The 22,285-nt window shown below is 32.6% G+C and overlaps 10 non-coding genes across 10 annotated transcripts; all 10 read left to right on the forward strand.

Moving 5' to 3' along the window:
- The first annotated feature begins 954 nt into the window (after positions 1–954).
- On the forward strand, positions 955–1,026 carry TRNAG-UCC (transfer RNA glycine (anticodon UCC)). Its single transcript has one exon. It is a non-coding gene; the product is annotated as a tRNA-Gly (tRNA).
- Positions 1,027–2,092: 1,066 nt separating this feature from the next.
- On the forward strand, positions 2,093–2,164 carry TRNAG-UCC (transfer RNA glycine (anticodon UCC)). Its single transcript has one exon. It is a non-coding gene; the product is annotated as a tRNA-Gly (tRNA).
- A 2,230-nt stretch (positions 2,165–4,394) lies between these two features.
- On the forward strand, positions 4,395–4,466 carry TRNAG-UCC (transfer RNA glycine (anticodon UCC)). The gene has a single exon. It is a non-coding gene; the product is annotated as a tRNA-Gly (tRNA).
- Positions 4,467–7,628: 3,162 nt separating this feature from the next.
- Positions 7,629–7,700, forward strand: TRNAG-UCC (transfer RNA glycine (anticodon UCC)). The gene has a single exon. It is a non-coding gene; the product is annotated as a tRNA-Gly (tRNA).
- A 1,905-nt stretch (positions 7,701–9,605) lies between these two features.
- TRNAG-UCC (transfer RNA glycine (anticodon UCC)) lies at positions 9,606–9,677 on the forward strand. Its single transcript has one exon. It is a non-coding gene; the product is annotated as a tRNA-Gly (tRNA).
- A 1,067-nt stretch (positions 9,678–10,744) lies between these two features.
- TRNAG-UCC (transfer RNA glycine (anticodon UCC)) lies at positions 10,745–10,816 on the forward strand. Its single transcript has one exon. It is a non-coding gene; the product is annotated as a tRNA-Gly (tRNA).
- A 2,324-nt stretch (positions 10,817–13,140) lies between these two features.
- On the forward strand, positions 13,141–13,212 carry TRNAG-UCC (transfer RNA glycine (anticodon UCC)). The gene has a single exon. It is a non-coding gene; the product is annotated as a tRNA-Gly (tRNA).
- A 1,905-nt stretch (positions 13,213–15,117) lies between these two features.
- TRNAG-UCC (transfer RNA glycine (anticodon UCC)) lies at positions 15,118–15,189 on the forward strand. The gene has a single exon. It is a non-coding gene; the product is annotated as a tRNA-Gly (tRNA).
- A 4,688-nt stretch (positions 15,190–19,877) lies between these two features.
- On the forward strand, positions 19,878–19,949 carry TRNAG-UCC (transfer RNA glycine (anticodon UCC)). The gene has a single exon. It is a non-coding gene; the product is annotated as a tRNA-Gly (tRNA).
- A 1,486-nt stretch (positions 19,950–21,435) lies between these two features.
- On the forward strand, positions 21,436–21,507 carry TRNAR-UCU (transfer RNA arginine (anticodon UCU)). The gene has a single exon. It is a non-coding gene; the product is annotated as a tRNA-Arg (tRNA).
- Positions 21,508–22,285: the final 778 nt, after the last annotated feature.

Below are 22,285 nucleotides of genomic sequence, written 5' to 3' on the forward strand. Positions count from 1 at the left end.
TTGGTATGTGTCGCACTGGCCAAAGCATGATTTTTCTTGTGTATTCTTTTCATTTTTTAAGATCATAAGCTCCTTAGAGAATGTTTCTTGTTTTTAAGAAATCAGGAATACACTGACCAAGAAATGCCCTTTCAACAAATGGGAAGCTTTGTTGGTATGTGTAGCACTTATGGGATATGGACAGAGTCATGGCTTTGTCATTCACAGAATACTAGATTTATGGCATCTTAAAAATATCCAACTCTGAATAGTCTTATGTAAATTAGGCTATTAAATATATTTTCCTATTATCTGCTTTAACATTTGATTCAAATTCTCTTTTCCAAAAGTGCCAAAAAGTGGACTTCAGTGGACATCATGTTTATTTATTCATTTACATTTTAAACCTATTTTGTGCATTGTATTAATATTTTCCATCATCAAAAGAAGTGCATTGCAGTCAATTACTGGATTAACAGTGTATTCTTTTCATTTTTTAAGATCATAAGCTCCTTAGAGAATGTTTCTTGTTTTGAAGAAATCAGGAATACACTGACCAAGAAATGCCCTTTCAACAAATGGGAAGCTTTCTTGGTATGTGTAGCACTTATGGGGTATGGACAGAGTCATGGCTTTGTCATTCACAGAATACTAGATTCATGGCATCTTAAAAATATCCAACTCTGAATAGTCTTATGTAAATTAGGCTATTAAATATATTTTCCTATTATCTGCTTTAACATTTGATTCAAATTCTCTTTTCCAAAAGTGCCAAAAAGTGGACTTCAGTGTACATCATGTTTATTTATTCATTTGCATTTTTAACCTAATTTGTGCATTGTATTAATATTTTCCATCATCAAAAGAAGTGCATTGCAGTCAATTAATGGATTAACAGTGTAGAGCATTGAAATCATACAATCAGGTGTTGTGGCTTACAGATTTGACTAACAAATGCCCTTTGAAAACCAGGAAGCGTTGGTGGTATAGTGGTGAGCATAGCTGCCTTCCAAGCAGTTGACCTGGGTTCAATTCCCGGCCAACGCATAGTTTGTATTCAATTTTTAAGATCATAAACTCCTTAGAGAATTATTCTTGTTTTGAAGGAATTAGGAATACACTGACAAAGAAATGCCCTTTCAAAAAACGGGAAGCTTTGTTGGTATGTGTCGCACTGGCCAAAGCATGATTTTTCTTGTGTATTCTTTTCATTTTTTAAGATCATAAGCTCCTTAGAGAATGTTTCTTGTTTTGAAGAAATCAGGAATACACTGACCAAGAAATGCCCTTTCAACAAATGGGAAGCTTTGTTGGTATGTGTAGCACTTATGGGGTATGGACAGAGTCATGGCTTTGTCATTCACAGAATACTAGATTTATGGCATCTTAAAAATATCCAACTCTGAATAGTCTTATGTAAATTAGGCTATTAAATATATTTTCCTATTATCTGCTTTAACATTTGATTCAAATTCTCTTTTCCAAAAGTGCCAAAAAGTGGACTTCAGTGGACATCATGTTTATTTATTCATTTACATTTTAAACCTATTTTGTGCATTGTATTAATATTTTCCATCATCAAAAGAAGTGCATTGCAGTCAATTACTGGATTAACAGTGTATTCTTTTCATTTTTTAAGATCATAAGCTCCTTAGAGAATGTTTCTTGTTTTGAAGAAATCAGGAATACACTGACCAAGAAATGCCCTTTCAACAAATGGGAAGCTTTCTTGGTATGTGTAGCACTTATGGGGTATGGACAGAGTCATGGCTTTGTCATTCACAGAATACTAGATTTATGGCATCTTAAAAATATCCAACTCTAAATAGTCTTATGTAAATTAGGCTATTAAATATATTTTCCTATTATCTGCTTTAACATTTGATTCAAATTCTCTTTTCCAAAAGTGCCAAAAAGTGGACTTCAGTGGACATCATGTTTATTTATTCATTTGCATTTTTAACCTAATTTGTGCATTGTATTAATATTTTCCATCATCAAAAGAAGTGCATTGCAGTCAATTAATGGATTAACAGTGTAGAGCATTGAAATTATACAATCAGGTGTTGTGGCTTACAGATTTGACTAACAAATGCCCTTTGAAAACCAGGAAGCGTTGGTGGTATAGTGGTGAGCATAGCTGCCTTCCAAGCAGTTGACCCGGGTTCAATTCCCGGCTAACGCATAGTTTGTATTCAATTTTTAAGATCATAAACTCCTTAGAGAATTATTCTTGTTTTGAAGGAATTAGGAATACACTGACAAAGAAATGCCCTTTCAAAAAACGGGATGCTTTGATGGTATGTGTCGCACTGGCCAAAGCATGATTTTTCTTGTGTATTCTTTTCATTTTTTAAGATCATAAGCTCCTTAGAGAATGTTTCTTGTTTTGAAGAAATCAGGAATACACTGACCAAGAAATGCCCTTTCAACAAATGGGAAGCTTTGTTGGTATGTGTAGCACTTATGGGGTATGGACAGAGTCATGGCTTTGTCATTCACAGAATACTAGATTTATGGCATCTTAAAAATATCCAACTCTGAATAGTCTTATGTAAATTAGGCTATTAAATATATTTTCCTATTATCTGCTTTAACATTTGATTCAAATTCTCTTTTCCAAAAGTGCCAAAAAGTGGACTTCAGTGGACATCATGTTTATTTATTCATTTACATTTTAAACCTATTTTGTGCATTGTATTAATATTTTCCATCATCAAAAGAAGTGCATTGCAGTCAATTACTGGATTAACAGTGTATTCTTCTCATTTTTTAAGATCATAAGCTCCTTAGAGAATGTTTCTTGTTTTGAAGAAATCAGGAATACACTGACCAAGAAATGCCCTTTCAACAAATGGGAAGCTTTCTTGGTATGTGTAGCACTTATGGGGTATGGACAGAGTCATGGCTTTGTCATTCACAGAATACTAGATTTATGGCATCTTAAAAATATCCAACTCTGAATAGTCTTATGTAAATTAGGCTATTAAATATATTTTCCTATTATCTGCTTTAACATTTGATTCAAATTCTCTTTTCCAAAAGTGCCAAAAAGTGGACTTCAGTGTACATCATGTTTATTTATTCATTTGCATTTTTAACCTAATTTGTGCATTGTATTAATATTTTCCATCATCAAAAGAAGTGCATTGCAGTCAATTAATGGATTAACAGTGTATTCTTTTCATTTTTTAAGATCATAAGCTCCTTAGAGAATGTTTCTTGTTTTGAAGAAATCAGGAATACACTGACCAAGAAATGCCCTTTCAACAAATGGGAAGCTTTGTTGGTATGTGTAGCACTTATGGGATATGGACAGAGTCATGGCTTTGTCATTCAGAGAATACTAGATTTATGGCATCTTAAAAATATCCAGCTCTGAATAGTCTTATGTAAATTAGGCTATTAAATATATTTTCCTATTATCTGCTTTAGCATGTGATTCAAATTCTCTTTTCCAAAAGTGCCAAAAAGTGGACTTCAGTGGACATCATGTTTATTTATTCATTTACATTTTAAACCTATTTTGTGCATTGTATTAATATTTTCCATCATCAAAAGAAGTGCATTGCAGTCAATTACTGGATTAACAGTGTATTCTTTTCATTTTTTAAGATCATAAGCTCCTTAGAGAATGTTTCTTGTTTTGAAGAAATCAGGAATACACTGACCAAGAAATGCCCTTTCAACAAATGGGAAGCTTTGTTGGTATGTGTAGCACTTATGGGATATGGACAGAGTCATGGCTTTGTCATTCAGAGAATACTAGATTTATGGCATCTTAAAAATATCCAGCTCTGAATAGTCTTATGTAAATTAGGCTATTAAATATATTTTCCTATTATCTGCTTTAGCATGTGATTCAAATTTTCTTTTCCAAAAGTGCCAAAAAGTGGACTTAAGTGGACATCATGTTTATTTATTCATTTACATTTTAAACCTATTTTGTGCATTGTATTAATATTTTCCATCATCAAAAGAAGTGCATTGCAGTCAATTACTGGATTAACAGTGTATTCTTTTCATTTTTTAAGATCATAAACTCCTTAGAGAATGTTTCTTGTTTTGAAGAAATCAGGAATACACTGACCAAGAAATGCCCTTTCAACAAATGGGAAACTTTCTTGGTATGTGTAGCACTTATGGGATATGGACAGAGTCATGGCTTTGTCATTCAGAGAATACTAGATTTATGGCATCTTAAAAATATCCAGCTCTGAATAGTCTTATTCAGAGCTGGATATTTATTCATTTGCATTTTTAACCTAATTTGTGCATTGTATTAATATTTTCCATCATCAAAAGAAGTGCATTGCAGTCAATTAATGGATTAACAGTGTAGAGCATTGAAATCATACAATCAGGTGTTGTGGCTTACAGATTTGACTAACAAATGCCCTTTTGAAAACCAGGAAGCGTTGGTGGTATAGTGGTGAGCATAGCTGCCTTCCAAGCAGTTGATCCGGGTTCGATACCCGGCCAACGCATAGTTTGTATTCAATTTTTAAGATCATAAACTCCTTAGAGAATTATTCTTGTTTTGAAGGAATTAGGAATACACTGATCAAGAAATGCCCTTTCAAAAAAAGGGAAGCTTTGTTGGTATGTGTAGCACTGGCCAACGCATGATTTTTCTTGTGCATTCTTTTCATTTTTTAAGATCATAAGCTCCTTAGAGAATGTTTCTTGTTTTGAAGAAATCAGGAATACACTGACCAAGAAATGCCCTTTCAACAAATGGGAAGCTTTGTTGGTATGTGTAGCACTTATGGGGTATGGACAGAGTCATGGCTTTGTCATTCACAGAATACTAGATTTATGGCATTTTAAAAATATCCAACTCTGAATAGTCTTATGTAAATTAGGCTATTAAATATATTTTCCTATTATCTGCTTTAACATTTGATTCAAATTCTCTTTTCCAAAAGTGCCAAAAAGTGGACTTCAGTGGACATCATGTTTATTTATTCATTTACATTTTAAACCTATTTTGTGCATTGTATTAATATTTTCCATCATCAAAAGAAGTGCATTGCAGTCAATTACTGGATTAACAGTGTATTCTTCTCATTTTTTAAGATCATAAGCTCCTTAGAGAATGTTTCTTGTTTTGAAGAAATCAGGAATACACTGACCAAGAAATGCCCTTTCAACAAATGGGAAGCTTTCTTGGTATGTGTAGCACTTATGGGGTATGGACAGAGTCATGGCTTTGTCATTCACAGAATACTAGATTTATGGCATCTTAAAAATATCCAACTCTGAATAGTCTTATGTAAATTAGGCTATTAAATATATTTTCCTATTATCTGCTTTAACATTTGATTCAAATTCTCTTTTCCAAAAGTGCCAAAAAGTGGACTTCAGTGTACATCATGTTTATTTATTCATTTGCATTTTTAACCTAATTTGTGCATTGTATTAATATTTTCCATCATCAAAAGAAGTGCATTGCAGTCAATTAATGGATTAACAGTGTATTCTTTTCATTTTTTAAGATCATAAGCTCCTTAGAGAATGTTTCTTGTTTTGAAGAAATCAGGAATACACTGACCAAGAAATGCCCTTTCAACAAATGGGAAGCTTTGTTGGTATGTGTAGCACTTATGGGATATGGACAGAGTCATGGCTTTGTCATTCAGAGAATACTAGATTTATGGCATCTTAAAAATATCCAGCTCTGAATAGTCTTATGTAAATTAGGCTATTAAATATATTTTCCTATTATCTGCTTTAGCATGTGATTCAAATTCTCTTTTCCAAAAGTGCCAAAAAGTGGACTTCAGTGGACATCATGTTTATTTATTCATTTACATTTTAAACCTATTTTGTGCATTGTATTAATATTTTCCATCATCAAAAGAAGTGCATTGCAGTCAATTACTGGATTAACAGTGTATTCTTTTCATTTTTTAAGATCATAAGCTCCTTAGAGAATGTTTCTTGTTTTGAAGAAATCAGGAATACACTGACCAAGAAATGCCCTTTCAACAAATGGGAAGCTTTGTTGGTATGTGTAGCACTTATGGGATATGGACAGAGTCATGGCTTTGTCATTCAGAGAATACTAGATTTATGGCATCTTAAAAATATCCAGCTCTGAATAGTCTTATGTAAATTAGGCTATTAAATATATTTTCCTATTATCTGCTTTAGCATGTGATTCAAATTTTCTTTTCCAAAAGTGCCAAAAAGTGGACTTAAGTGGACATCATGTTTATTTATTCATTTACATTTTAAACCTATTTTGTGCATTGTATTAATATTTTCCATCATCAAAAGAAGTGCATTGCAGTCAATTACTGGATTAACAGTGTATTCTTTTCATTTTTTAAGATCATAAGCTCCTTAGAGAATGTTTCTTGTTTTGAAGAAATCAGGAATACACTGACCAAGAAATGCCCTTTCAACAAATGGGAAACTTTCTTGGTATGTGTAGCACTTATGGGGTATGGACAGAGTCATGGCTTTGTCATTCACAGAATACTAGATTTATGGCATCTTAAAAATATCCAACTCTGAATAGTCTTATGTAAATTAGGCTATTAAATATATTTTCCTATTATCTGCTTTAACATTTGATTCAAATTCTCTTTTCCAAAAGTGCCAAAAAGTGGACTTCAGTGGACATCATGTTTATTTATTCATTTACATTTTAAACCTATTTTGTGCATTGTATTAATATTTTCCATCATCAAAAGAAGTGCATTGCAGTTAATTACTGGATTAACAGTGTATTCTTTTCATTTTTTAAGATCATAAGCTCCTTAGAGAATGTTTCTTGTTTTGAAGAAATCAGGAATACACTGACCAAGAAATGCCCTTTCAACAAATGGGAAGCTTTCTTGGTATGTGTAGCACTTATGGGGTATGGACAGAGTCATGTCTTTGTCATTCACAGAATACTAGATTTATGGCATCTTAAAAATATCCAACTCTAAATAGTCTTATGTAAATTAGGCTATTAAATATATTTTCCTATTATCTGCTTTAACATTTGATTCAAATTCTCTTTTCCAAAAGTGCCAAAAAGTGGACTTCAGTGGACATCATGTTTATTTATTCATTTACATTTTAAACCTATTTTGTGCATTGTATTAATATTTTCCATCATCAAAAGAAGTGCATTGCAGTCAATTACTGGATTAACAGTGTATTCTTTTCATTTTTTAAGATCATAAGCTCCTTAGAGAATGTTTCTTGTTTTGAAGAAATCAGGAATACACTGACCAAGAAATGCCCTTTCAACAAATGGGAAGCTTTCTTGGTATGTGTAGCACTTATGGGGTATGGACAGAGTCATGGCTTTGTCATTCACAGAATACTAGATTTATGGCATCTTAAAAATATCCAACTCTGAATAGTCTTATGTAAATTAGGCTATTAAATATATTTTCCTATTATCTGCTTTAACATTTGATTCAAATTCTCTTTTCCAAAAGTGCCAAAAAGTGGACTTCAGTGTACATCATGTTTATTTATTCATTTGCATTTTTAACCTAATTTGTGCATTGTATTAATATTTTCCATCATCAAAAGAAGTGCATTGCAGTCAATTAATGGATTAACAGTGTAGAGCATTGAAATCATACAATCAGGTGTTGTGGCTTACAGATTTGACTAACAAATGCCCTTTTGAAAACCAGGAAGCGTTGGTGGTATAGTGGTGAGCATAGCTGCCTTCCAAGCAGTTGATCCGGGTTCGATACCCGGCCAACGCATAGTTTGTATTCAATTTTTAAGATCATAAACTCCTTAGAGAATTATTCTTGTTTTGAAGGAATTAGGAATACACTGATCAAGAAATGCCCTTTCAAAAAAAGGGAAGCTTTGTTGGTATGTGTAGCACTGGCCAACGCATGATTTTTCTTGTGCATTCTTTTCATTTTTTAAGATCATAAGCTCCTTAGAGAATGTTTCTTGTTTTGAAGAAATCAGGAATACACTGACCAAGAAATGCCCTTTCAACAAATGGGAAGCTTTGTTGGTATGTGTAGCACTTATGGGATATGGACAGAGTCATGGCTTTGTCATTCAGAGAATACTAGATTTATGGCATCTTAAAAATATCCAGCTCTGAATAGTCTTATGTAAATTAGGCTATTAAATATATTTTCCTATTATCTGCTTTAGCATGTGATTCAAATTCTCTTTTCCAAAAGTGCCAAAAAGTGGACTTCAGTGGACATCATGTTTATTTATTCATTTACATTTTAAACCTATTTTGTGCATTGTATTAATATTTTCCATCATCAAAAGAAGTGCATTGCAGTCAATTACTGGATTAACAGTGTATTCTTTTCATTTTTTAAGATCATAAGCTCCTTAGAGAATGTTTCTTGTTTTGAAGAAATCAGGAATACACTGACCAAGAAATGCCCTTTCAACAAATGGGAAGCTTTGTTGGTATGTGTAGCACTTATGGGGTATGGACAGAGTCATGGCTTTGTCATTCACAGAATACTAGATTTATGGCATTTTAAAAATATCCAACTCTGAATAGTCTTATGTAAATTAGGCTATTAAATATATTTTCCTATTATCTGCTTTAACATTTGATTCAAATTCTCTTTTCCAAAAGTGCCAAAAAGTGGACTTCAGTGGACATCATGTTTATTTATTCATTTACATTTTAAACCTATTTTGTGCATTGTATTAATATTTTCCATCATCAAAAGAAGTGCATTGCAGTCAATTACTGGATTAACAGTGTATTCTTTTCATTTTTTAAGATCATAAGCTCCTTAGAGAATGTTTCTTGTTTTGAAGAAATCAGGAATACACTGACCAAGAAATGCCCTTTCAACAAATGGGAAGCTTTCTTGGTATGTGTAGCACTTATGGGGTATGGACAGAGTCATGGCTTTGTCATTCACAGAATACTAGATTTATGGCATCTTAAAAATATCCAACTCTGAATAGTCTTATGTAAATTAGGCTATTAAATATATTTTCCTATTATCTGCTTTAACATTTGATTCAAATTCTCTTTTCCAAAAGTGCCAAAAAGTGGACTTCAGTGGACATCATGTTTATTTATTCATTTACATTTTAAACCTATTTTGTGCATTGTATTAATATTTTCCATCATCAAAAGAAGTGCATTGCAGTCAATTACTGGATTAACAGTGTATTCTTTTCATTTTTTAAGATCATAAGCTCTTTAGAGAATGTTTCTTGTTTTGAAGAAATCAGGAATACACTGACCAAGAAATGCCCTTTCAACAAATGGGAAGCTTTCTTGGTATGTTTAGCACTTATGGGGTATGGACAGAGTCATGGCTTTGTCATTCACAGAATACTAGATTTATGGCATCTTAAAAATATCCAACTCTAAATAGTCTTATGTAAATTAGGCTATTAAATATATTTTCCTATTATCTGCTTTAACATTTGATTCAAATTCTCTTTTCCAAAAGTGCCAAAAAGTGGACTTCAGTGGACATCATGTTTATTTATTCATTTGCATTTTTAACCTAATTTGTGCATTGTATTAATATTTTCCATCATCAAAAGAAGTGCATTGCAGTCAATTAATGGATTAACAGTGTAGAGCATTGAAATCATACAATCAGGTGTTGTGGCTTACAGATTTGACTAACAAATGCCCTTTTGAAAACCAGGAAGCGTTGGTGGTATAGTGGTGAGCATAGCTGCCTTCCAAGCAGTTGATCCGGGTTCGATACCCGGCCAACGCATAGTTTGTATTCAATTTTTAAGATCATAAACTCCTTAGAGAATTATTCTTGTTTTGAAGGAATTAGGAATACACTGATCAAGAAATGCCCTTTCAAAAAACGGGATGCTTTGATGGTATGTGTCGCACTGGCCAAAGCATGATTTTTCTTGTGTATTCTTTTCATTTTTTAAGATCATAAGCTCCTTAGAGAATGTTTCTTGTTTTGAAGAAATCAGGAATACACTGACCAAGAAATGCCCTTTCAACAAATGGGAAGCTTTGTTGGTATGTGTAGCACTTATGGGGTATGGACAGAGTCATGGCTTTGTCATTCACAGAATACTAGATTTATGGCATCTTAAAAATATCCAACTCTGAATAGTCTTATGTAAATTAGGCTATTAAATATATTTTCCTATTATCTGCTTTAACATTTGATTCAAATTCTCTTTTCCAAAAGTGCCAAAAAGTGGACTTCAGTGGACATCATGTTTATTTATTCATTTACATTTTAAACCTATTTTGTGCATTGTATTAATATTTTCCATCATCAAAAGAAGTGCATTGCAGTCAATTACTGGATTAACAGTGTATTCTTCTCATTTTTTAAGATCATAAGCTCCTTAGAGAATGTTTCTTGTTTTGAAGAAATCAGGAATACACTGACCAAGAAATGCCCTTTCAACAAATGGGAAGCTTTCTTGGTATGTGTAGCACTTATGGGGTATGGACAGAGTCATGGCTTTGTCATTCACAGAATACTAGATTTATGGCATCTTAAAAATATCCAACTCTGAATAGTCTTATGTAAATTAGGCTATTAAATATATTTTCCTATTATCTGCTTTAACATTTGATTCAAATTCTCTTTTCCAAAAGTGCCAAAAAGTGGACTTCAGTGTACATCATGTTTATTTATTCATTTGCATTTTTAACCTAATTTGTGCATTGTATTAATATTTTCCATCATCAAAAGAAGTGCATTGCAGTCAATTAATGGATTAACAGTGTAGAGCATTGAAATCATACAATCAGGTGTTGTGGCTTACAGATTTGACTAACAAATGCCCTTTTGAAAACCAGGAAGCGTTGGTGGTATAGTGGTGAGCATAGCTGCCTTCCAAGCAGTTGATCCGGGTTCGATACCCGGCCAACGCATAGTTTGTATTCAATTTTTAAGATCATAAACTCCTTAGAGAATTATTCTTGTTTTGAAGGAATTAGGAATACACTGATCAAGAAATGCCCTTTCAAAAAAAGGGAAGCTTTGTTGGTATGTGTAGCACTGGCCAACGCATGATTTTTCTTGTGCATTCTTTTCATTTTTTAAGATCATAAGCTCCTTAGAGAATGTTTCTTGTTTTGAAGAAATCAGGAATACACTGACCAAGAAATGCCCTTTCAACAAATGGGAAGCTTTGTTGGTATGTGTAGCACTTATGGGATATGGACAGAGTCATGGCTTTGTCATTCAGAGAATACTAGATTTATGGCATCTTAAAAATATCCAGCTCTGAATAGTCTTATGTAAATTAGGCTATTAAATATATTTTCCTATTATCTGCTTTAGCATGTGATTCAAATTCTCTTTTCCAAAAGTGCCAAAAAGTGGACTTCAGTGGACATCATGTTTATTTATTCATTTACATTTTAAACCTATTTTGTGCATTGTATTAATATTTTCCATCATCAAAAGAAGTGCATTGCAGTCAATTACTGGATTAACAGTGTATTCTTTTCATTTTTTAAGATCATAAGCTCCTTAGAGAATGTTTCTTGTTTTGAAGAAATCAGGAATACACTGACCAAGAAATGCCCTTTCAACAAATGGGAAGCTTTGTTGGTATGTGTAGCACTTATGGGGTATGGACAGAGTCATGGCTTTGTCATTCACAGAATACTAGATTTATGGCATTTTAAAAATATCCAACTCTGAATAGTCTTATGTAAATTAGGCTATTAAATATATTTTCCTATTATCTGCTTTAACATTTGATTCAAATTCTCTTTTCCAAAAGTGCCAAAAAGTGGACTTCAGTGGACATCATGTTTATTTATTCATTTACATTTTAAACCTATTTTGTGCATTGTATTAATATTTTCCATCATCAAAAGAAGTGCATTGCAGTCAATTACTGGATTAACAGTGTATTCTTTTCATTTTTTAAGATCATAAGCTCCTTAGAGAATGTTTCTTGTTTTGAAGAAATCAGGAATACACTGACCAAGAAATGCCCTTTCAACAAATGGGAAGCTTTCTTGGTATGTGTAGCACTTATGGGGTATGGACAGAGTCATGGCTTTGTCATTCACAGAATACTAGATTTATGGCATCTTAAAAATATCCAACTCTGAATAGTCTTATGTAAATTAGGCTATTAAATATATTTTCCTATTATCTGCTTTAACATTTGATTCAAATTCTCTTTTCCAAAAGTGCCAAAAAGTGGACTTCAGTGGACATCATGTTTATTTATTCATTTACATTTTAAACCTATTTTGTGCATTGTATTAATATTTTCCATCATCAAAAGAAGTGCATTGCAGTCAATTACTGGATTAACAGTGTATTCTTTTCATTTTTTAAGATCATAAGCTCCTTAGAGAATGTTTCTTGTTTTGAAGAAATCAGGAATACACTGACCAAGAAATGCCCTTTCAACAAATGGGAAGCTTTCTTGGTATGTGTAGCACTTATGGGGTATGGACAGAGTCATGGCTTTGTCATTCACAGAATACTAGATTTATGGCATCTTAAAAATATCCAACTCTGAATAGTCTTATGTAAATTAGGCTATTAAATATATTTTCCTATTATCTGCTTTAACATTTGATTCAAATTCTCTTTTCCAAAAGTGCCAAAAAGTGGACTTCAGTGGACATCATGTTTATTTATTCATTTACATTTTAAACCTATTTTGTGCATTGTATTAATATTTTCCATCATCAAAAGAAGTGCATTGCAGTCAATTACTGGATTAACAGTGTATTCTTTTCATTTTTTAAGATCATAAGCTCCTTAGAGAATGTTTCTTGTTTTGAAGAAATCAGGAATACACTGACCAAGAAATGCCCTTTCAACAAATGGGAAGCTTTCTTGGTATGTGTAGCACTTATGGGGTATGGACAGAGTCATGGCTTTGTCATTCACAGAATACTAGATTTATGGCATCTTAAAAATATCCAACTCTAAATAGTCTTATGTAAATTAGGCTATTAAATATATTATCCTATTATCTGCTTTAACATTTGATTCAAATTCTCTTTTCCAAAAGTGCCAAAAAGTGGACTTCAGTGGACATCATGTTTATTTATTCATTTGCATTTTTAACCTAATTTGTGCATTGTATTAATATTTTCCATCATCAAAAGAAGTGCATTGCAGTCAATTAATGGATTAACAGTGTAGAGCATTGAAATCATACAATCAGGTGTTGTGGCTTACAGATTTGACTAACAAATGCCCTTTTGAAAACCAGGAAGCGTTGGTGGTATAGTGGTGAGCATAGCTGCCTTCCAAGCAGTTGATCCGGGTTCGATACCCGGCCAACGCATAGTTTGTATTCAATTTTTAAGATCATAAACTCCTTAGAGAATTATTCTTGTTTTGAAGGAATTAGGAATACACTGATCAAGAAATGCCCTTTCAAAAAAAGGGAAGCTTTGTTGGTATGTGTAGCACTGGCCAACGCATGATTTTTCTTGTGCATTCTTTTCATTTTTTAAGATCATAAGCTCCTTAGAGAATGTTTCTTGTTTTGAAGAAATCAGGAATACACTGACCAAGAAATGCCCTTTCAACAAATGGGAAGCTTTGTTGGTATGTGTAGCACTTATGGGATATGGACAGAGTCATGGCTTTGTCATTCAGAGAATACTAGATTTATGGCATCTTAAAAATATCCAGCTCTGAATAGTCTTATGTAAATTAGGCTATTAAATATATTTTCCTATTATCTGCTTTAGCATGTGATTCAAATTCTCTTTTCCAAAAGTGCCAAAAAGTGGACTTCAGTGGACATCATGTTTATTTATTCATTTACATTTTAAACCTATTTTGTGCATTGTATTAATATTTTCCATCATCAAAAGAAGTGCATTGCAGTCAATTACTGGATTAACAGTGTATTCTTTTCATTTTTTAAGATCATAAGCTCCTTAGAGAATGTTTCTTGTTTTGAAGAAATCAGGAATACACTGACCAAGAAATGCCCTTTCAACAAATGGGAAGCTTTGTTGGTATGTGTAGCACTTATGGGGTATGGACAGAGTCATGGCTTTGTCATTCACAGAATACTAGATTTATGGCATCTTAAAAATATCCAACTCTGAATAGTCTTATGTAAATTAGGCTATTAAATATATTTTCCTATTATCTGCTTTAACATTTGATTCAAATTCTCTTTTCCAAAAGTGCCAAAAAGTGGACTTCAGTGGACATCATGTTTATTTATTCATTTACATTTTAAACCTATTTTGTGCATTGTATTAATATTTTCCATCATCAAAAGAAGTGCATTGCAGTCAATTACTGGATTAACAGTGTATTCTTTTCATTTTTTAAGATCATAAGCTCCTTAGAGAATGTTTCTTGTTTTGAAGAAATCAGGAATACACTGACCAAGAAATGCCCTTTCAACAAATGGGAAGCTTTGTTGGTATGTGTAGCACTTATGGGGTATGGACAGAGTCATGGCTTTGTCATTCACAGAATACTAGATTTATGGCATCTTAAAAATATCCAACTCTGAATAGTCTTATGTAAATTAGGCTATTAAATATATTTTCCTATTATCTGCTTTAACATTTGATTCAAATTCTCTTTTCCAAAAGTGCCAAAAAGTGGACTTCAGTGGACATCATGTTTATTTATTCATTTACATTTTAAACCTATTTTGTGCATTGTATTAATATTTTCCATCATCAAAAGAAGTGCATTGCAGTCAATTACTGGATTAACAGTGTATTCTTTTCATTTTTTAAGATCATAAGCTCCTTAGAGAATGTTTCTTGTTTTGAAGAAATCAGGAATACACTGACCAAGAAATGCCCTTTCAACAAATGGGAAGCTTTCTTGGTATGTGTAGCACTTATGGGGTATGGACAGAGTCATGGCTTTGTCATTCACAGAATACTAGATTTATGGCATCTTAAAAATATCCAACTCTAAATAGTCTTATGTAAATTAGGCTATTAAATATATTTTCCTATTATCTGCTTTAACATTTGATTCAAATTCTCTTTTCCAAAAGTGCCAAAAAGTGGACTTCAGTGGACATCATGTTTATTTATTCATTTGCATTTTTAACCTAATTTGTGCATTGTATTAATATTTTCCATCATCAAAAGAAGTGCATTGCAGTCAATTAATGGATTAACAGTGTAGAGCATTGAAATCATACAATCAGGTGTTGTGGCTTACAGATTTGACTAACAAATGCCCTTTTGAAAACCAGGAAGCGTTGGTGGTATAGTGGTGAGCATAGCTGCCTTCCAAGCAGTTGATCCGGGTTCGATACCCGGCCAACGCATAGTTTGTATTCAATTTTTAAGATCATAAACTCCTTAGAGAATTATTCTTGTTTTGAAGGAATTAGGAATACACTGATCAAGAAATGCCCTTTCAAAAAAAGGGAAGCTTTGTTGGTATGTGTAGCACTGGCCAACGCATGATTTTTCTTGTGCATTCTTTTCATTTTTTAAGATCATAAGCTCCTTAGAGAATGTTTCTTGTTTTGAAGAAATCAGGAATACACTGACCAAGAAATGCCCTTTCAACAAATGGGAAGCTTTGTTGGTATGTGTAGCACTTATGGGATATGGACAGAGTCATGGCTTTGTCATTCAGAGAATACTAGATTTATGGCATCTTAAAAATATCCAGCTCTGAATAGTCTTATGTAAATTAGGCTATTAAATATATTTTCCTATTATCTGCTTTAGCATGTGATTCAAATTCTCTTTTCCAAAAGTGCCAAAAAGTGGACTTCAGTGGACATCATGTTTATTTATTCATTTACATTTTAAACCTATTTTGTGCATTGTATTAATATTTTCCATCATCAAAAGAAGTGCATTGCAGTCAATTACTGGATTAACAGTGTATTCTTTTCATTTTTTAAGATCATAAGCTCCTTAGAGAATGTTTCTTGTTTTGAAGAAATCAGGAATACACTGACCAAGAAATGCCCTTTCAACAAATGGGAAGCTTTCTTGGTATGTGTAGCACTTATGGGGTATGGACAGAGTCATGGCTTTGTCATTCACAGAATACTAGATTTATGGCATCTTAAAAATATCCAACTCTGAATAGTCTTATGTAAATTAGGCTATTAAATATATTTTCCTATTATCTGCTTTAACATTTGATTCAAATTCTCTTTTCCAAAAGTGCCAAAAAGTGGACTTCAGTGGACATCATGTTTATTTATTCATTTACATTTTAAACCTATTTTGTGCATTGTATTAATATTTTCCATCATCAAAAGAAGTGCATTGCAGTCAATTACTGGATTAACAGTGTATTCTTTTCATTTTTTAAGATCATAAGCTCCTTAGAGAATGTTTCTTGTTTTGAAGAAATCAGGAATACACTGACCAAGAAATGCCCTTTCAACAAATGGGAAGCTTTGTTGGTATGTGTAGCACTTATGGGGTATGGACAGAGTCATGGCTTTGTCATTCACAGAATACTAGATTTATGGCATCTTAAAAATATCCAACTCTGAATAGTCTTATGTAAATTAGGCTATTAAATATATTTTCCTATTATCTGCTTTAACATTTGATTCAAATTCTCTTTTCCAAAAGTGCCAAAAAGTGGACTTCAGTGGACATCATGTTTATTTATTCATTTACATTTTAAACCTATTTTGTGCATTGTATTAATATTTTCCATCATCAAAAGAAGTGCATTGCAGTCAATTACTGGATTAACAGTGTATTCTTTTCATTTATAAAGATCATAAGCTCCTTACAGAATGTTTCTTGTTTTGAAGAAATCAGGAATACACTGACCAAGAAATGCCCTTTCAACAAATGGGAAGCTTTGTTGGTATGTGTAGCACTTATGGGGTATGGACAGAGTCATGGCTTTGTCATTCACAGAATACTAGATTTATGGCATCTTAAAAATATCCAACTCTGAATAGTCTTATGTAAATTAGGCTATTAAATATATTTTCCTATTATCTGCTTTAACATTTGATTCAAATTCTCTTTTCCAAAAGTGCCAAAAAGTGGACTTCAGTGGACATCATGTTTATTTATTAATTTACATTTTAAACCTATGTTGTGCATTGTATTAATATTTTCCATCATCAAAAGAAGTGCATTGCAGTCAATTACTGGATTAACAGTGTATTCTTTTCATTTTTTAAGATCATAAGCTCCTTAGAGAATGTTTCTTGTTTTGAAGAAATCAGGAATACACTGACCAAGAAATGCCCTTTCAACAAATGGGAAGCTTTCTTGGTATGTGTAGCACTTATGGGGTATGGACAGAGTCATGGCTTTGTCATTCACAGAATACTAGATTTATGGCATCTTAAAAATATCCAACTCTGAATAGTCTTATGTAAATTAGGCTATTAAATATATTTTCCTATTATCTGCTTTAACATTTGATTCAAATTCTCTTTTCCAAAAGTGCCAAAAAGTGGACTTCAGTGGACATCATGTTTATTTATTCATTTACATTTTAAACCTATTTTGTGCATTGTATTAATATTTTCCATCATCAAAAGAAGTGCATTGCAGTCAATTACTGGATTAACAGTGTATTCTTTTCATTTTTTAAGATCATAAGCTCCTTAGAGAATGTTTCTTGTTTTGAAGAAATCAGGAATACACTGACCAAGAAATGCCCTTTCAACAAATGGGAAGCTTTCTTGGTATGTGTAGCACTTATGGGGTATGGACAGAGTCATGGCGTTGTCATTCACAGAATACTAGATTTATGGCATCTTAAAAATATCCAACTCTAAATAGTCTTATGTAAATTAGGCTATTAAATATATTTTCCTATTATCTGCTTTAACATTTGATTCAAATTCTCTTTTCCAAAAGTGCCAAAAAGTGGACTTCAGTGGACATCATGTTTATTTATTCATTTGCATTTTTAACCTAATTTGTGCATTGTATTAATATTTTCCATCATCAAAAGAAGTGCATTGCAGTCAATTAATGGATTAACAGTGTAGAGCATTGAAATCATACAATCAGGTGTTGTGGCTTACAGATTTGACTAACAAATGCCCTTTTGAAAACCAGGAAGCGTTGGTGGTTGACCCGGGTTCGATTCCCGGCCAACGCATAGTTTGTATTCAATTTTTAAGATCATAAACTCCTTAGAGAATTATTCTTGTTTTGAAGGAATTAGGAATACACTGACCAAGAAATGCCCTTTCAAAAAACGGGAAGCTTTGTTGGTATGTGTCGCACTGGCCAACGCATGATTTTTCTTGTGTATTCTTTTCATTTTTTAAGATCATAAGCTCCTTAGAGAATGTTTCTTGTTTTGAAGAAATCAGGAATACACTGACCAAGAAATGCCCTTTCAACAAATGGGAAGCTTTGTTGGTATGTGTAGCACTTATGGGATATGGACAGAGTCATGGCTTTGTCATTCAGAGAATACTAGATTTATGGCATCTTAAAAATATCCAGCTCTGAATAGTCTTATGTAAATTAGGCTATTAAATATATTTTCCTATTATCTGCTTTAGCATGTGATTCAAATTCTCTTTTCCAAAAGTGCCAAAATGTGGACTTCAGTGGACATCATGTTTATTTATTCATTTACATTTTAAACCTATTTTGTGCATTGTATTAATATTTTCCATCATCAAAAGAAGTGCATTGCAGTCAATTACTGGATTAACAGTGTATTCTTTTCATTTTTTAAGATCATAAGCTCCTTAGAGAATGTTTCTTGTTTTGAAGAAATCAGGAATACACTGACCAAGAAATGCCCTTTCAACAAATGGGAAGCTTTCTTGGTATGTGTAGCACTTATGGGGTATGGACAGAGTCATGGCTTTGTCATTCACAGAATACTAGATTTATGGCATCTTAAAAATATCCAACTCTGAATAGTCTTATGTAAATTAGGCTATTAAATATATTTTCCTATTATCTGCTTTAACATTTGATTCAAATTCTCTTTTCCAAAAGTGCCAAAAAGTGGACTTCAGTGGACATCATGTTTATTTATTCATTTACATTTTAAACCTATTTTGTGCATTGTATTAATATTTTCCATCATCAAAAGAAGTGCATTGCAGTCAATTACTGGATTAACAGTGTATTCTTTTCATTTTTTAAGATCATAAGCTCCTTAGAGAATGTTTCTTGTTTTGAAGAAATCAGGAATACACTGACCAAGAAATGCCCTTTCAACAAATGGGAAGCTTTCTTGGTATGTGTAGCACTTATGGGGTATGGACAGAGTCATGGCTTTGTCATTCACAGAATACTAGATTTATGGCATCTTAAAAATATCCAACTCTGAATAGTCTTATGTAAATTAGGCTATTAAATATATTTTCCTATTATCTGCTTTAACATTTGATTCAAATTCTCTTTTCCAAAAGTGCCAAAAAGTGGACTTCAGTGGACATCATGTTTATTTATTCATTTACATTTTAAACCTATTTTGTGCATTGTATTAATATTTTCCATCATCAAAAGAAGTGCATTGCAGTCAATTACTGGATTAACAGTGTATTCTTTTCATTTTTTAAGATCATAAGCTCCTTAGAGAATGTTTCTTGTTTTGAAGAAATCAGGAATACACTGACCAAGAAATGCCCTTTCAACAAATGGGAAGCTTTCTTGGTATGTGTAGCACTTATGGGGTATGGACAGAGTCATGGCTTTGTCATTCACAGAATACTAGATTTATGGCATCTTAAAAATATCCAACTCTAAATAGTCTTATGTAAATTAGGCTATTAAATATATTTTCCTATTATCTGCTTTAACATTTGATTCAAATTCTCTTTTCCAAAAGTGCCAAAAAGTGGACTTCAGTGGACATCATGTTTATTTATTCATTTGCATTTTTAACCTAATTTGTGCATTGTATTAATATTTTCCATCATCAAAAGAAGTGCATTGCAGTCAATTAATGGATTAACAGTGTAGAGCATTGAAATCATACAATCAGGTGTTGTGGCTTACAGATTTGACTAACAAATGCCCTTTTGAAAACCAGGAAGCGTTGGTGGTATAGTGGTGAGCATAGCTGCCTTCCAAGCAGTTGACCCGGGTTCGATTCCCGGCCAACGCATAGTTTGTATTCAATTTTTAAGATCATAAACTCCTTAGAGAATTATTCTTGTTTTGAAGGAATTAGGAATACACTGACCAAGAAATGCCCTTTCAAAAAACGGGAAGCTTTGTTGGTATGTGTCGCACTGGCCAAAGCATGATTTTTCTTGTGTATTCTTTTCATTTTTTAAGATCATAAGCTCCTTAGAGAATGTTTCTTGTTTTGAAGAAATCAGGAATACACTGACCAAGAAATGCCCTTTCAACAAATGGGAAGCTTTCTTGGTATGTGTAGCACTTATGGGGTATGGACAGAGTCATGGCTTTGTCATTCACAGAATACTAGATTTATGGCATCTTAAAAATATCCAACTCTGAATAGTCTTATGTAAATTAGGCTATTAAATATATTTTCCTATTATCTGCTTTAACATTTGATTCAAATTCTCTTTTCCAAAAGTGCCAAAAAGTGGACTTCAGTGGACATCATGTTTATTTATTCATTTACATTTTAAACCTATTTTGTGCATTGTATTAATATTTTCCATCATCAAAAGAAGTGCATTGCAGTCAATTACTGGATTAACAGTGTATTCTTTTCATTTTTTAAGATCATAAGCTCCTTAGAGAATGTTTCTTGTTTTGAAGAAATCAGGAATACACTGACCAAGAAATGCCCTTTCAACAAATGGGAAGCTTTCTTGGTATGTGTAGCACTTATGGGGTATGGACAGAGTCATGGCTTTGTCATTCACAGAATACTAGATTTATGGCATCTTAAAAATATCCAACTCTGAATAGTCTTATGTAAATTAGGCTATTAAATATATTTTCCTATTATCTGCTTTAACATTTGATTCAAATTCTCTTTTCCAAAAGTGCCAAAAAGTGGACTTCAGTGGACATCATGTTTATTTATTCATTTACATTTTAAACCTATTTTGTGCATTGTATTAATATTTTCCATCATCAAAAGAAGTGCATTGCAGTCAATTACTGGATTAACAGTGTATTCTTTTCATTTTTTAAGATCATAAGCTCCTTAGAGAATGTTTCTTGTTTTGAAGAAATCAGGAATACACTGACCAAGAAATGCCCTTTCAACAAATGGGAAGCTTTGTTGGTATGTGTAGCACTTATGGGGTATGGACAGAGTCATGGCTTTGTCATTCACAGAATACTAGATTTATGGCATCTTAAAAATATCCAACTCTAAATAGTCTTATGTAAATTAGGCTATTAAATATATTTTCCTATTATCTGCTTTAACATTTGATTCAAATTCTCTTTTCCAAAAGTGCCAAAAAGTGGACTTCAGTGGACATCATGTTTATTTATTCATTTGCATTTTTAACCTAATTTGTGCATTGTATTAATATTTTCCATCATCAAAAGAAGTGCATTGCAGTCAATTAATGGATTAACAGTGTAGAGCATTGAAATCATACAATCAGGTGTTGTGGCTTACAGATTTGACTAACAAATGCCCTTTTGAAAACCAGGAAGCGTTGGTGGTATAGTGGTGAGCATAGCTGCCTTCTTAGCAGTTGACCCGGGTTCGATTCCCGGCCAACGCATAGTTTGTATTCAATTTTTAAGATCATAAACTCCTTAGAGAATTATTCTTGTTTTGAAGGAATTAGGAATACACTGACCAAGAAATGCCCTTTCAAAAAACGGGAAGCTTTGTTGGTATGTGTCGCACTGGCCAAAGCATGATTTTTCTTGTGTATTCTTTTCATTTTTTAAGATCATAAGCTCCTTAGAGAATGTTTCTTGTTTTGAAGAAATCAGGAATACACTGACCAAGAAATGCCCTTTCAACAAATGGGAAGCTTTGTTGGTATGTGTAGCACTTATGGGGTATGGACAGAGTCATGGCTTTGTCATTCACAGAATACTAGATTTATGGCATCTTAAAAATATCCAACTCTGAATAGTCTTATGTAAATTAGGCTATTAAATATATTTTCCTATTATCTGCTTTAACATTTGATTCAAATTCTCTTTTCCAAAAGTGCCAAAAAGTGGACTTCAGTGGACATCATGTTTATTTATTCATTTACATTTTAAACCTATTTTGTGCATTGTATTAATATTTTCCATCATCAAAAGAAGTGCATTGCAGTCAATTACTGGATTAACAGTGTATTCTTTTCATTTTTTAAGATCATAAGCTCCTTAGAGAATGTTTCTTGTTTTGAAGAAATCAGGAATACACTGACCAAGAAATGCCCTTTCAACAAATGGGAAGCTTTCTTGGTATGTGTAGCACTTATGGGGTATGGACAGAGTCATGGCTTTGTCATTCACAGAATACTAGATTTATGGCATCTTAAAAATATCCAACTCTGA

Source organism: Taudactylus pleione, unplaced genomic scaffold (genome assembly GCF_031769625.1).
Source record: "Taudactylus pleione unplaced genomic scaffold, aTauple2 ptg000467l, whole genome shotgun sequence".
NCBI classification, from domain to species: domain Eukaryota; kingdom Metazoa; phylum Chordata; class Amphibia; order Anura; family Myobatrachidae; genus Taudactylus; species Taudactylus pleione.